This window comes from Chrysemys picta, chromosome 23 (assembly GCF_011386835.1).
Source record: "Chrysemys picta bellii isolate R12L10 chromosome 23, ASM1138683v2, whole genome shotgun sequence".
NCBI classification, from domain to species: Eukaryota; Metazoa; Chordata; order Testudines; family Emydidae; genus Chrysemys; species Chrysemys picta.
The window spans coordinates 18,201,733-18,216,541 of record NC_088813.1 but is presented as its reverse complement, the minus strand read 5'-3'; positions in this window follow the sequence as shown (position 1 = coordinate 18,216,541).

Here is a 14,809-nt window from a genome sequence, read left to right as displayed (position 1 = left end):
AAGTTCTTCATAGAACATACTGCGTGTTTTCCAACTGGCTGTGCTGCGCTGCACTTTTAGATCCGTATATGTTAAGCACGGAGCACTGTGCTTTGGACTCCAGAAGGAACAGAAGCACCCACGGTCCCTGCCATAAAAAGCTTGAATTCAGCCCGTGGACGTTCCTTATGATTCTTCTTCGAGTTATCAAAGGGGTTTGTGCTCTGATGAAAAGCCTGGAGAACTGGACATCCAGGCCTGTTTCCAAAGCCCACTGAAATCAATGGAAAGACTCCCACATTTGCCCTATGTTTGGTGAGACATGAACTGGTGATCGGACATACCTGGTCTAAGGCTAGGTCTACACTACAGGAGGGGGTCGACCTAAGATACGCCACTTCAGCTACGTGAATAGCGTATCCACTGCCGTGCCACCGTCGACGCCGCTTCTGCCTCTTGCCGCGGTGGATTTCTGGAGTCGACGGAAGAGCCATCGGGGATCGATTTTATCACGTCTTCACTAGACGCGATAAGTCGATCCCCAATAGATCGATTGCTACCCGCCGATTTGGCGGGTAGTGAAGACGTGCCCTAACCCCCCTTCCTTAGAGAAAGTGCTATGCAGGGTAGGTAATAAAGTCCTGATGCTTCACAAGGAACTGCCTGTAAACATTTGCTCCCTGTATTACATAGCACTCAGACTGAAGCTGTGCTTTTCATTCTGAACGGATGCTAGCTTCACCGAGTCTAGGAAAGGCACACAGATTCCCCGTGGGCTCCAAGTCTTAGAAAACCTCTGTTTACATCTTCCCCTCTTTGATGTGAGTCTAATGGCAATTAAAAATCTTCTTAGCTTGATAAAGGCTTAAAGGACTCAAAAGGCCAATGTTTATTAGTATGAACTCTTTACAGTTCTGCTTTATTATATTAAGCCAGGGAGCTTAGATTTCAGCATTTAAGGGGGGAAATTCTACTCTCATATCTGTACATTGCATCTCAGTTCTGACATTTTGAGTGAAATGTGCCACAGGTAACCCTGCATGTGTAGGCTGAGGAGAATATTGGAGGCAAGATTACTATCACTTCCATTAACTCCTAGAGGCTCCAACTGAGATGTGAACCCCTTGTATGAGGCACTTCACAAACACAGAGTGGGAGACAGTCCCTGCCCCAAAGAGCCTACAGTCTAAAGAGAAAAGAAAAACAAAAGGGTATGCAAAAAAAACACCCCAATTTACAGGTGGGTAAACTGAGGCACAGAGCGAGTCAGTCATTTATGCAAAGTTAGTTGGGGCATAAATGCAACAAAGTCAGCAGTGGAATCCAGACCTCCTGAGGCCCCGTTCAGTGCTTTACCTACAAGGCCATTCTTCTCTCCTATGAAGGTCAGGCCTTAAGGGTCTCAAATTGCTCACATAAGATGAATGGCTGCATTTGAAAAGATAGGCCACAATCTTGAGAAGTTCTCTGCGGAGACGTTTCTCCGAGGAAGGCTCTACTCTGTCATGAGTAGAGGCCTGACAGTAGGCATAGGGTCCAATTTTCAAAAGTACGTAAGTGACTTGGGAGCCTAAGTCCCATTTTCAAATGTTACTTAGGTTCTCAGGAGCCCGAGGATCATAGGCAGACAATGGGACTTGCCCAAGCGTGCCCTAGGTCACTACTGAAAATGGGATTTAGGCTGTTAAGTTGTTTACACACCTTTGAAAATGTTACCCACAGTGGTTTTCTTTGGGTCATAAGTTCAACAATTTACGCACACACGGTTTTTTTTTAATGCATATGCATTAAATGCATATGCATTAAAAAAAACCCCACAAAGCCTTCATTTATTGTACGCTGGAAATGCACAAACAATTCCTTTCCATATTAATTATTTTTAAGGGGCATCCTCAGAAATTTCTCTCATTTCCATTCTCTACCAGCACCTGGAAAACAGCAGCCTTGAAATTTGTGCCCAGATGAGTGTGTCAGAGGATGGCAGAGAGTCACTTTTATGTTCTGAACTCTGATCAATATGCAGAGAATATATCAAAAAAGGGAGAAAGCAGCAGATGTTTTTGCAAGGCTCCTGCTACATAACCTAGCATGAGAGTGGTGTGTTCGATAGCTAAATCCACGTGCACATGGTGTAGGTTGCATCAGGGAAGAGGCTGTTTTCTCTTTACTAGAAAAGCACAAGTCGGCTAGGCCAGGCAGACCTTGTCTGAGCCAGCAACGCAAACATGTCCACATTAATAATATGAAAAATTGTCAACATAAATCGTTAGTCGGAGGAGGCCTGTAACGAGGGACAGCAATTAACCTTATCATTCAATGAATCACCTTTCACTGACCATGAACCTGCCACCTCAAAACTGCCAATCATGCCAGGCATGAATAATTACTCTGACAATAGATTTCACTCACAAAAAGGGAAAATTCATTACCTTTTGGTGTCAATTAGTCCCAGGGAGTGAGAGGGGGGAACAAAGGAACGACAGGGGAGGGGGTAAAGCTGCCCATCTATCTTCCCACTTCCCTCTCTTCAACCAGGAAGCTTTGGAAATCCCTTCAGAGGATGAGGAAAAGCAATTTTTTGTAATGCCTATTTATTTATTTAACCAAAGTCTCATTTTCGAAGGTAGCATCCAGGTGTTTGTCTCTATGTCTGGGAGGGTATTTGCCTCATGTTGAAGCTCAGAAAATCTGATTCCACCTCACATCTCCGCCTGCACCACCTGTTCTGCCACTGCTCAGCATGTGCCATTATACCTGTGCAGGGCAAAAGGACAGCTGGATTTTCAGTCATTCTCTGCTGTCACGTTATGTTTTGCCCTGTTCTTTCTCGCTTTTAAACCCTCTTCAGTTATGAAGGATTTGACCAACCTCTGACGGACACAGCAGAACGTGCCTGGTTTTCTGGAAGACAGTGAAAACCTAGGGGGGAGGGTCAAAAATTCAGTGAGGTTAGTTCATGTAAGAAGAGCATTTGAGAGGCCAGGCAGCAAGAGGTGGTTTATTACATTTAAATACAGATAGTAATAGATACAGTGCAACTATCTGTAAATATGCATAACAATTAAAGTATCTTTGTACTTGTACAATCCCTTGCATTTGAGGACCTACAAGGTAGTTTAATATTGTTGGACTAAATTCATCCCTACTGTGAATTCACTGACAATATTACACCAGGAGTTACTTTGGCCCATGGAGCATCTAACTCCTGTTTTAAAGATGAGGAAATTCAGGCCAAGTGACTTGACCAGGCCACACGGTACGTCGGTGGCAGAACTACAGGCTCTCAGGCCTTTGCGTTAAGCACTGGATAGCTTCCCTTCCTGTTGTGTTACCTGGAGGTCTTCAGATCAAAACTGACCAAGACCTGACTTGTCTGCAACGGGACGGTAAATGAAAAGGGGAGGAACATTCAATGGACTTCTTACGGGAAAAGGAGCAAAAAGGGACAAACTGGATGAATTTTCTCTTTAGTCACAGGGAGTTGTCCATTTGAGCACAGACTTGGGCCTGAAATGTCCCATGACTCAAAATTGTTAAGATCTAAACTCCAGGGAGCAGAATTTTGTTGGCCTGGACAAACCAGTTTGAATGAAATTAAAACAGAGCTGCACCTTTGCTAGCAACTCAACCAAAATCCAAATCTGCTTGTGACATTTGTGAACATTTGGTGACATTTCCTTTTAACAAATTACCCATCAGCCTCTGAATTGGATATTTGAGCCAGGAGCTGAAATATCAGACTTCTCAGGAGGCCAGACTTGTATATTTAAACACCTGTTTGTAACCAGACGGTGTCGGGAGTCCAGCTACAAAAGCCATTCTAGCGACTGTCCCAGGTAGGTTTCTAGAACACAGCAGTTCAGGAAGATGGCAACACCCCACGATTTTTGGATTCTTCCCGCTGCAGACAGCACCTGAAATAGCTAAGACATAAACTTCTGGAATTTGTTCCCTGGGCCCCTCCTGCAGTACAGCAGCATAAAGTATTTCTAGCTTTATAGTTAACTTCCCGTTAACTCCTTGGCTAACCTGATTGCCTGTTGCTAGTCCCTCTCAGTCCGTCATTCCTTCCTTCGACCCCACAAAGCCTCATCTATACAAGCAGGCCGCACTGGCAGAATTTTCTTTACATTGATAGGCACTGCCCCTCCCATCAGCTGTTCCCTGAACTCCCACCCCTAGAGGGGATGTCTGGACTCTGTGGACAGAGCAGCCATCCTGGTTTTTACTTATTAAAGTATTCCTAATGTCAAACTGTTCTTTCATCCGGGACAACAATTCTGGGAAGTCTGGGCCTGCTTTTTCCTCGATGCACAGCCACTTCCTCTGCCCTGGAAGCAGCAACCTGTGAAATCTGGGATTCTCCAGCCAGAGTGTCACGAATTCGATATGGGGTCAAATTTGATCCTTTTCACTTTCGGGAGAAATTGTCTTTCAGTTTTGCGAGAGCCAGCCAGGAACTTGGAGGCCAGACAAGGCCCATCATTCAATGCCAACCTGACATCCAGCACCCCACAAGGTAAAACCAACAGCTTCATTTAATAATAATTTACTATTGACTGTTTCCCCTTCTTGGAGTTCTTCCCAGCCCAGTACAGGCTGCACACAAACAGGCTTGCCCAGGACCCAGTATTCAATACTAGGAATGTCTCGGGTTGAGGGAGTGAACTTTCATCCTGATGGCTCCCCGTGCACACAGGTTTATCCACTACTGAAATGATGCTGTCTCTGGATGGAAGATGGGACCACAGGCCAACAGCTGGAACACGGCAGAGCAGAAGCTCTATGTCCTGTGGGAACTCATTGGAGCTCTACATACCACTACAGAACCACAGAAGGGCTAAATGGCTCACTGGACGTGTGTCCGGGCTACTTTTCTGGCCAGTTGCAATGAACATGACCTTCTTTGGATGCATTGTCATGGTTGTTGAAATTGTCCCCTATGCAGAGCACTAGCACAAGGCCTCTCTGATGGTGAGTCCTTGTATTTACATGGTGCATTGCCCTTGTTCTGGCTCTCTGCCCAGGAGAGAATTTCATCCTTTCAGTGTATACTCAGGGGGCCTCCAACTGTTCGAAAACTCAATGTCTAGACAGAGAGGACAGGAGCTCAGTTATTCACCTCTCCTCTGGAAGCTTTTATACCATCGACTTCCTGAAGCACACATGGACCCAGGGCCAAAATCAGCCTGCTGGCACTGGAAGGTGGGTTTCCAGAGCTGGGGCACAGCCCCCACGCTGCCCTCCTTCTCTGTAGGTCATCTCCTAGTTTGTAATACATTCTCTGACCCTAGCGGGGACTGGGAAGGCAGAAGGGACCCACGCCCAGGTCCTGCCCCCAAAACACATGCCACGCTGTTCAAAGGCAAAGCGAATGAAAGCGAGTTTTGATGAATAGGCTGGGGGTGGGGAAGGCAGCGGGATTCCATTCCCCATTCGCGAGAGGCTCAGCTTCAACACCAAGGGGAGATTTATGGGGTGTGAAGGCAAATTTGAATTTCACATCAGGCCCAGGACTGCACTGCCATTGCAGGGATCTGCCACATCAGGCTGCTCCAGGGAAGCAATCTCGCTAATGAGACATGAACAGAAGAAAATGGCTCCATCCCCATTCCTCACAGCCCCAGGAGGGGCCATTCTTGCACCAGCTGTTTACAGCATGAATCATTCATTAATATTACATAAACAGGATCTGACTCCAGTATCTGCACGGGGAGGAGAGAGGAGGGGTCGGGGGGGACTGTGAAGACATACTTGGATGCCAGTGGCCACAGGGGTGTTGGCTGTCCTCCTTGTTTCCAGCCACTGGAAGTTAAAAACACATTAAATATGTTCTTAATGTTACTTTTGGCCATATGAGCAATGCTGTGGCTGCCCCATGGATGTTCATGGGGGAGGGGTGGTCTGTCTGACACCAGTGGGACAGGAGGTGGGTCCACAAGATAAGACGTGTTCCAGACTATTAACAAGTTTGGGCCTGATGTATCTGAGGTGCTGAGCCCCCGTAGTTCCCATTGGAGGCATTAGCGTTTGCGCTCTCTGAAAACCAGGCCTTTAAATGCGTAGCTGTCTGCAGGGGAGTTTATATACAGCAGCCGATGCTTTAATATCACTTAGGATAAAAGGTGTCAATGGGGCCATTTAGCAGTCTCTGGAAATAAGGTGAAGCAAGATGTTAGTAAACAAGAATTCCTTTGGCAGCACTTGAGTAACATATGTGCTCTGTGCATAATGCGTCTTGAAATAGCTTTGGTTGGTTAGCAAAGTGACTTTGGGATACAACTCACATTACACAGCAGCAGCCGAGAAGTCCTGCACTGGAAGAAAAGCAATGCCAGCCTTGTGCTGACTTCTCTGCGTGGGGAATGGGGTGGAGCAAATATGCACTGTCCTCTGGGTATGGACAGAGGGAAGGGATCCTTCCCGACCGAAGAGGCTTTTGTTTTCATTCTGACACCAACGGCTAATGAGCTAGTTCACATCGATGTTTAATAATAAAGAATAATGGTAAAAATGAACCACAATAAAAAGAATACTTTGTATCTATCCAATGTCTTTCACCTCAGGTCTCAAGGTGCTTAGTGAATAAGAGTTAGTATTCATACTAGCCTTGTGAGGCAGACAAATATCTCTACCCTAATTTTACAGATGAGGACATTGAGATACTAAAAGGTTAAATGACTTGCTGAAGGGGAAATAGAAAATCAGTGGCAAAGGCTGGAGCAATCCTGATTTGTAGTCTCTTTGCTCTGTTCACTGAACTATACTCACTTCATCTCTTGCAGAGAACACAGAAAGTTTTCCTTAGTTTCTATTTGGAGACAAACACCTTTCCAACCTTTTGGAATGAATGGGATTTTGCCAGGACAATAATTCTCTTAGGCTTTGTCAGTCCTGGGGATTTGCTCTTTGACAGGGTGAATGCCATGCTAAAAGCAATATTCTTTCCCTATTCCAAAGACTGAAAGCACAGTATCAAAATAGGAACCAGACTTAACGGGAATCAGGCCTGGGATTTTGAGCGAACAGAGCTTGTAGCCGGGGTGCTGGAACAATTTGTATAGTGGGGGGGGGGGGCTGATAGCCGTTGCACCAAACTGTAAACCCTGTATATAATGGAAACCACTTCAAGCCAGGGGGTGCAGCAGCCCCCCCAGCACCCCTTGTTCCAGCACCTATGCTTGTAGTTCAGTGATCCTGGATGTGGCTTAGTGCAGATCCACAAAATACCACCTTGTGATAATTGATGCTTAATCATACTGGGATAGAGCCTGTAATTAGCAGGGTATGTGCCAAAGAATCAGTGTCAAAGAATCAGCTTTGATTTGGCACCACAAGATTTACACATTTCCCATGTCGAGAACGCTACAGGTTTCTTGAGTGTGACCACACTGGCATGAGCTGTAATTACTTACAACCTGATTCCACCATACTTATCACTCCTTCAATGGTTCTGTGGCCATCAGCAGGGTCGTTTGCTCTGTGAGGTACAACTCACCATGAATAAAGGCACCAGAAACCATTCCAAGTTGAGCCTGGCAGAACAGGGTCTTCAAGAAATGTATTCCTCTTACATCACTTCTAGTCTCCCTTAACTGCACTTCACCTAGCGCCGAGGGTCTTTCTGCATACTTGGAATGAAAGATAGGTGCTATGGGACTCTGCATTCAGTCACATCAGGATAGCTCTTAGCTGTTGCCATGTGAAACTCAAATGTATTTTTCTCACCACATGTGGCTTTTCTTCACTGGTTATTACTGTAAATTACTGGTATCAGGAAAGCTGAACTAATGCAGGTGAGTTACTGGACAACTGTAGTCATGCTACGAGTTATTGCTGTTATTGGCACTCATGCAGCATCTTTCTAGAATTTCGTCTGCATCATAATATGCTCTAGGCCAGCCAGACCTGGTGGCAGGGAATGGGTGAATCTCCATAAAGCAAACTCTCAGACATTCTCCTTTCTAAAATCCCCTGTGAGCCTGATGAATTTAAGCTGCCCTGTGCCACTTTAATGCAAGCTTCCAGCACTTACTCAGCAGCTCAGTGGAGGCCTTGGTGACCACAGCAGTTACAGGGGTCAGATGAACCATTGCAAAACATTTGCTGCACTAAATTCCAAGCACAAGCTGTCTTTTTCTTTGACCTCAAGCACCAATTGTCTTGATGTTCTTTTTTTCCTCATCTTCGGCAGACCTGAAGATCCATTTTTTTTATTTCATTTGCAAAACTGCATGCTGCCAAGCGCCAGCTGTCCCATTCCAATGGTCATTGCTCAGGAAAGTGGAGGCTCTTCCCTAGTACGATTTTATTTACGGTTTGTATCACAGCAGTACCCAAGCTCAGGGCCCCACTGGGCCTGGCTCTGAACAGCCACCTGGTAAGAGACACTCCCTGTCCGAAAGATCTTACAGTCTAAACAGATAGACAGACAAAGGCTGGGAAGGAGGCAAGTGACTTGTCAAGGTCAGACAATGGGTCAGCGGCAGAGCTCAACTCCAGCCCAGTGCTCTCTCCACTAGACCGGGCTTATGAAACAGACAGTGAGAATCCATCACTGTCCAAATCTTGCATAGAGCGTCCCAGAATATTTTGGGAGCAGAGCGTGAGGCATCCGATACACAAACACGACCTCAGACACCACAGTGGTGCAGGGGAATTCTTGTTTATTGCAGGTGCTATTTTTCACCATCCTCGAGTTTGGAGTCATTTTCACCCTCCACATAGATAGAGCACAAACAGCAGTTGTGCAAACCTCCCCCCATCATCTGGAGATTAGACTCATAGACTCTAAGGTCAGAAGGGACCATTATGATCATCTAGTCTGACCTCCCGCATGATGCGGGCCACAAAAGCTGACCCACCCACTCCTGCAAGAATTCTCTCCCTTGACTCAGCTGTTGAAGTCTCCAAATCATGATTTAAAGACTTCAAATAGCTGAGAAGGATGACAGAGGAGTTCAATCCCAATCCCCCAATCTTCTACTCTGCAGAGACCACCCACAAGGAACAGGAGAATTAATCCCCCTCTTCCTTTTTTTAATGACTATATCACTTGTCCACTAGGCACCAGACAAAGAAATGATGTCCCATGAACAGTCACTCTCTCACCACTGCCCTGATATGTCCCACCAACAGCTGTGTCCCACATCCTACCATCCAACCCAGCCTGCCCTGAGTCAGGGCTGGAACCAGGCAATGAGCTCTCTCATCTCCTTAGCAATCCCCTAAACCCTACACGCCCACAACCCTTACAGCTTTTGAGTTGGGGAACTATGGAAAATGTTGTTTGGGGAGAATTTAATATTGTGGGAAGAGAGTTCTTTTTGTTGTGAATATTTCAGCCACGTTACTATCCCTTTATCTGGCCCAGCTGAAGTAGCACCGTGAGGCATAATTAAAGTGTTTAAAAAGCATTTGTCATTATTAAAAAAAAGGGGATTTGCATTTTATTATTTTGCTGCCGTTTCTATTATGTTATGTAAATGAGCCACGTATTCCCTTCCACAGAGCGGGCTGCACAGCGATACGAGTCCCAGCTAGAACATTTCTTGCCAGGCTCTCGCTCTCGAGATTATCAACTGCCAATGAAGGACTGTAAATACATCTTCTTGAGCTACCCAGGCCACATAACCATGCCCTCCTCATTAGTGGCTCACCTGCTCAGCATGCTGGAGTGGGCTGGCCGAACAGATCCCCAAAGCCCTCGCTCCCACCCAGCGCACAGAAAGTATTAGACAGTCTGGGGCCTGGGTGCATTGCTATAAAAACACAAATCCCATTACATCCTTTGGGTGATCATGCAGCTGCAGCAGATAATTCAGTCAGAATTTGTTTGTAATTTAGCTTGAATGACTGTCCTCTCTCTGTACTGTAAAATACACCCCCCAACCCCCTTCCACCCACACACTTTGCTTAGATTCTCTCTCTCTCCACAATTCACTTTTATATAAGGGATTTTGTGGTTCCAAGATGCCTTAAATGCCAGGTAGCCATACAATGGCCCTGTATGTGCTCTCTATCTCTCGGTCTAGGGCCTTATGCTGTGCCTATCACCCTGGTATCTGAGCATCTTAATATTTCACAGACAGTGCATCGAGCCTGATAGTCAGGGCTGAGGTACGGACAGGCAGGCTCTGTTTTGGAACCAATGTTCACCCTCAAAGACCGCATCCTACCACCTGCTCCATAGCGACCTCAAAGCTTTTCTGCTGGGCTCTAGGATGCAACTAGCTCCATATACTGCAGAATTACGGGGGAGGGGAACAGACTAGGAACCCCCATAATTGGGAGCCTGGAACAGCAACAGTAGGGTTGCCAATTTTGGTTGGATGTATTCCTGGAGATCTAATCACACGACAATCTTTAATTAAATTCCTGGAGAGCCCAGGCCAATCCTAGAAGGTTAGCAACCCTAAGCAGCAGGGAAGGAAACTTCACAGCCAGCCCAGGATCAGGAAATCAGATGCATTTTAAAGAGGGCCCTTGTGCAATGAAAAGAACAACCACCAAATCCACAAACTCATCCCCATCTTTGGCCACTTCCTCTTCATGCATCTTAAATTTGTAAATACCAAACCACCCACAAACAAGCAAATCAGGACTTGCTGATACTAACAGCCCCTTTCCCCAGCTCCTAGACACCAGTCCTTCTTCCTCCTCTGAGGGGAGCTCAGCTCCTATTTATAGTTCTGAGCCTAACAGGCTCAGCTGCCCCTAATTTCATCCCAGCTGGGAAGTCTCTCCCTGAGCAGGCTGAGACCTCCTGCTAGAAGCACCACAGACTGTTCTCTAGCGAGGCTGGACGTGGTTAGGAGGAGGGCTGCGGGGGGCATGGGAGGAGATGCTTGCCCTGTGAGGGAGCCTAGCATGAGTTCCAAAGGACGTGTGACTCCACACTGTTGAGTATCTGGGTCTGTGCCTTTCCCTGCTTTGTGCATCCTGGAATCTCCCCCTGGGAGAAGCTGCTGCATTTTTCCACATGAACAGTGCCCTCTGCTATGTCAGCAAGGTCTGGAGCCCTCCTACCTCTTAATCTGTACCCCTGGGTCATGCATATTCATGGCATTGCCGCTTGTGCTGCTCGGTCCTCACATCGCCAGACCAGACAGCAAAGGGCCGCGGTGCCCGGTGGCTCCTGCAGACAATGATGAGCCTAGAAGAGGGCATGTAGGCAGAGGTCTCTTCATGGTCTCAGAGACGCTGCTGGAATGAAGAATCCCTCGGGGGCTGGCCGTGGCAGACTCCCTGGGTCTGTCTACTCTGCAATGAAACACCTGCAGCTGGCTCCAATCCGGCTCGCAGGGCTATAAAACCTGGGAGGAGAGAGGGTCCCAGAGCCGAGCCCAGACGTCTACACTGCAACGGGATAGCCCCGCAGCCCGAGCTCCGAGAGCCCAAGTCAGCTGACTCAGGCCAGCCATGGATGTTTTATTGCAGTGTAGACACACCCTGTATCACACTTGCAGCACTGCATTAACAAAAGCAAACAGCGCCACAGGCTAACCTGGCAGGGGGACTTTGGGCTGGTCCCACACGCAGGTTGGCTTTGTAGCTGTTACGCTCTCAGGGGAGATCGCAGATCCGCTGCAGATGGCTGCTAGTGGGAACAACAGCCCCAGTTCACTGTGGCAACAACACTATGCTGAGCCCCTGTGTCTCCCAACAAGGTCCGCCTCTCTCTGCTCACACAGAGCACACGCTGTGGGATAAACAGGCCTTGGAAGGTAAATACTCAGGGAGGACAACGACCTCCTAGAGTCCCTGAGTTTAAGACCAAGAGATCATCTAGTCTGACCCCCCGTGTACTGCTGGCCAGTCGGTTTCACACAGACACCCTGGTACTGAACCCAGTCGCTTGTAAATTGTCACCGTCTCTTAAAATTCGCTTAGCATCAGCAGAGTTTTATGAAGGGGAGTTTCTACCTTCGTGGCCTGAATAAACCCTGTAGTAGTTTCAAAAGTCACTTGTCGAAGCTATGTTCTTGCTCTCTTGCTCGTTCTCTCTTGCACGGGCACATGCACGTGACTCGTGTGCACTCTCTCTCACACACACACGCATGTATAAAGAAAAACACTAAAGCACAAGGGGGAACTGAATCACTCAAAATCAAGTGACTTGCCCAAGTCACTGGTAGAGTTGAGGATTGACCCTAGGTCTCCTGAGTTACTGACCAGTGTCTTAACTGCAGGTTTGCCCTTCTTCCCTGTTCCCACAGAAAGGCTCTGATATGGCCCTGTAAAGGAATGATGGTGCTCACCTCTCTAGTGCTGCCTCTGTTTATGAACAGCAACAGAATAGAAAAGCATGGACTAGCGGGTGGAACACAGGCCTGGGCACCTGGAGTGATTGAACTGTAATACTGCCTCCTGCTGTTGTCTTGGACAAATTACCTAAACCAGGGGTCCTCAAACTTCAATGTACCATGACCCCTTCTGACAACAAAAATCACGACATGACCCCAAGAGCGGGGACCGAAGCCTGAGCCTGCCTGAACCCCGGCACCCTGGGTTGGGGAGCCAAAGCCAAAGTCTGAGCACCACTGCCCTGGGCAGGAGGTCGAGGGGCAAAGCTGAAGCCCAAGGGCTTCAGACCCAAGCAGGAGGCCTGTAAACTGAGCCCTGCCACCCGGGGCTGAAGCCCTCAGGCTTCAATCCCAAGCCCCAGCAAGTCTAAGCCAGCCCTGGCGACCCCATTAAATGGGGTTGCAACCCACTTTGGGGTCCCGACCCACAGTTTGAAAAGCACTGACCTAAACCCTCCACCATTTCCCTATAATTGCCTACCCCCTCCAACAGGACTAATATGGCACAAGGATTTATTTAAGAATAATGTTTAGCATTTATAGAGCTCCTAATTTACCTGTTGGAATCTGAACATTTCTACCGCCACCACCACCGCTCGAATCCAGCATAACCAGGACCCAAAGTCTGTTCTCCTTTACTCCTGTGTAAATCTGGAATAACTTCATTGAAGTTAATGGAGTGATTCAGTCTGTAGCCAGTGTAACTGAGAGCCCAGTATATTATTATCTGCACTTAGCATTTACAACCTATAGCAAAATATCTGAAATTTTCTCAGGGCCTTGAAGATTTAGACAGAGTGAGTGGCCCTGAGGCAAATCCTTCCCACATTCCCTGGTTCCCATTAGCTGGGATAAACCAAACATAACAGCACCAGCTCTTAATATTCATAGAATATCAGGGTGGGAGGGGACCTCAGAAGGTCCTCTAGTCCAACCCCCTGCTCAAACCAGGATCAATCCCCAGTCACATTTTTGCCCTTGATCCCTAAATGGCCCCCTCAAGAACTGAACTCCCAACCCTGGGTTTCACAGGCCAATGCTCAAACCACTGAGCTATCCCTCCCTCCAGGATCCTTAAGAGAGATTAGTTAAGTAGACTGGCCACAGTCATTCAGGTCTTGAGTGTACATAGTGGTCTATCAGGCAGCCATTGTGAAGTCTTCATACTTGTTTTAATAATAATCTCATAAAGCCCCTCTCTCCTGTCTACTCTAGTGATACTGGGGTGTTCTTCATATGCCACGCACGCAAGCAAACTCCATCTAAGGTAACGCTCTTGGAACACTAGAAACACATAGAAATGGCGGATAATGCTATGCAATCTAAACCTGGCAGCCAGCAAGCAAACATCCATCAGGAGTGAGTAATTGATGCTATCTGGGGCCAGTTTATTCCAATCAATATAGCGCTCTCTTTACATCGACATTCTCCACAGCTCTCGTGTGTTCTAGAGGTTTAGAAAATGTTATTATCCAGACCCCTAATTCCAACAAATTCCATTATCCAGGCAAATGAAAATAACAAAAACAAAAATTACTGAAATTCTTATGCTGAATTGCTTGTTGGGGTTTTATTTATTTATTTCTAATGGGATTTACAGTGCATACCATAGGCTCACTGAGCTTAAAAGCAGTTTGGAACAGGGGCCCTCTGGCATCATCTTATGCAAACACTAAACAGTGATTATCTTAAACATTGTACAGCAAATGGCTTCTTGGAGGGCCAAGGCTCTTCTATGCTATTTGAATAAATCTCTTGCTCCCTCTCATCTATTTTAGCCTCACATGAAAATTGCAAGCAGGTTCTGTAAGCTTTAAGCATTGCCGCTCAGAGCTATTTAATGGCCATGGATTTTAACTAGGAGATTTGGAAACCTTTGGAATTTTTTCTTTAATCTTTTTTTAAATAAACAAACAAAAACAGGGTTTTTTCCCAGAGTATGCTGCTAGCTAGAAGAGTCCATCAAACACATTTACTAGCAGGAATGTTTAAGTGAATGTTGCAGGATAGTTCTGGGAAGCAACTTTAGGATTTGTATGTTAGGAATCAACACTCTAAGAGCTACATTCACCCAGTCAGGGAAACAAAATGTGTCATGTGACTTCTGTGTTCAAGAAAAATAGCTCAAATGTCAATGTTCATACCGAAACAACTCTCGGTGAACTGTTTTGAAACACACCACGAAGCACAATTGATTGCATGAAGCTGGTTCAGATAAAGCTGGTTGAAACTGGTCTGTTATTTTTCATTAAAAATTATTTTCATTCAATTTATTTTGCAAAAAAAATTTCTCAATTAAAAATTAAATTTTAAAACTTTTCTGTCATTTTTTAAAAAGACGTTGTTTTGTTTTGTTGAGAAAAAAATCTGACTTTTCCATACTTTTAAAATCTTCCCTCTTATTTCCACTGGACATAGCGGATGGGGAGGATGGGACTGAGACAAAATGAGGGGGGAAAAACCCTACTTTTGCTCCCTTTAAAAAAATTTTCACCACTAGAAAAGTGAAAGTGTTGCTCTGTGTT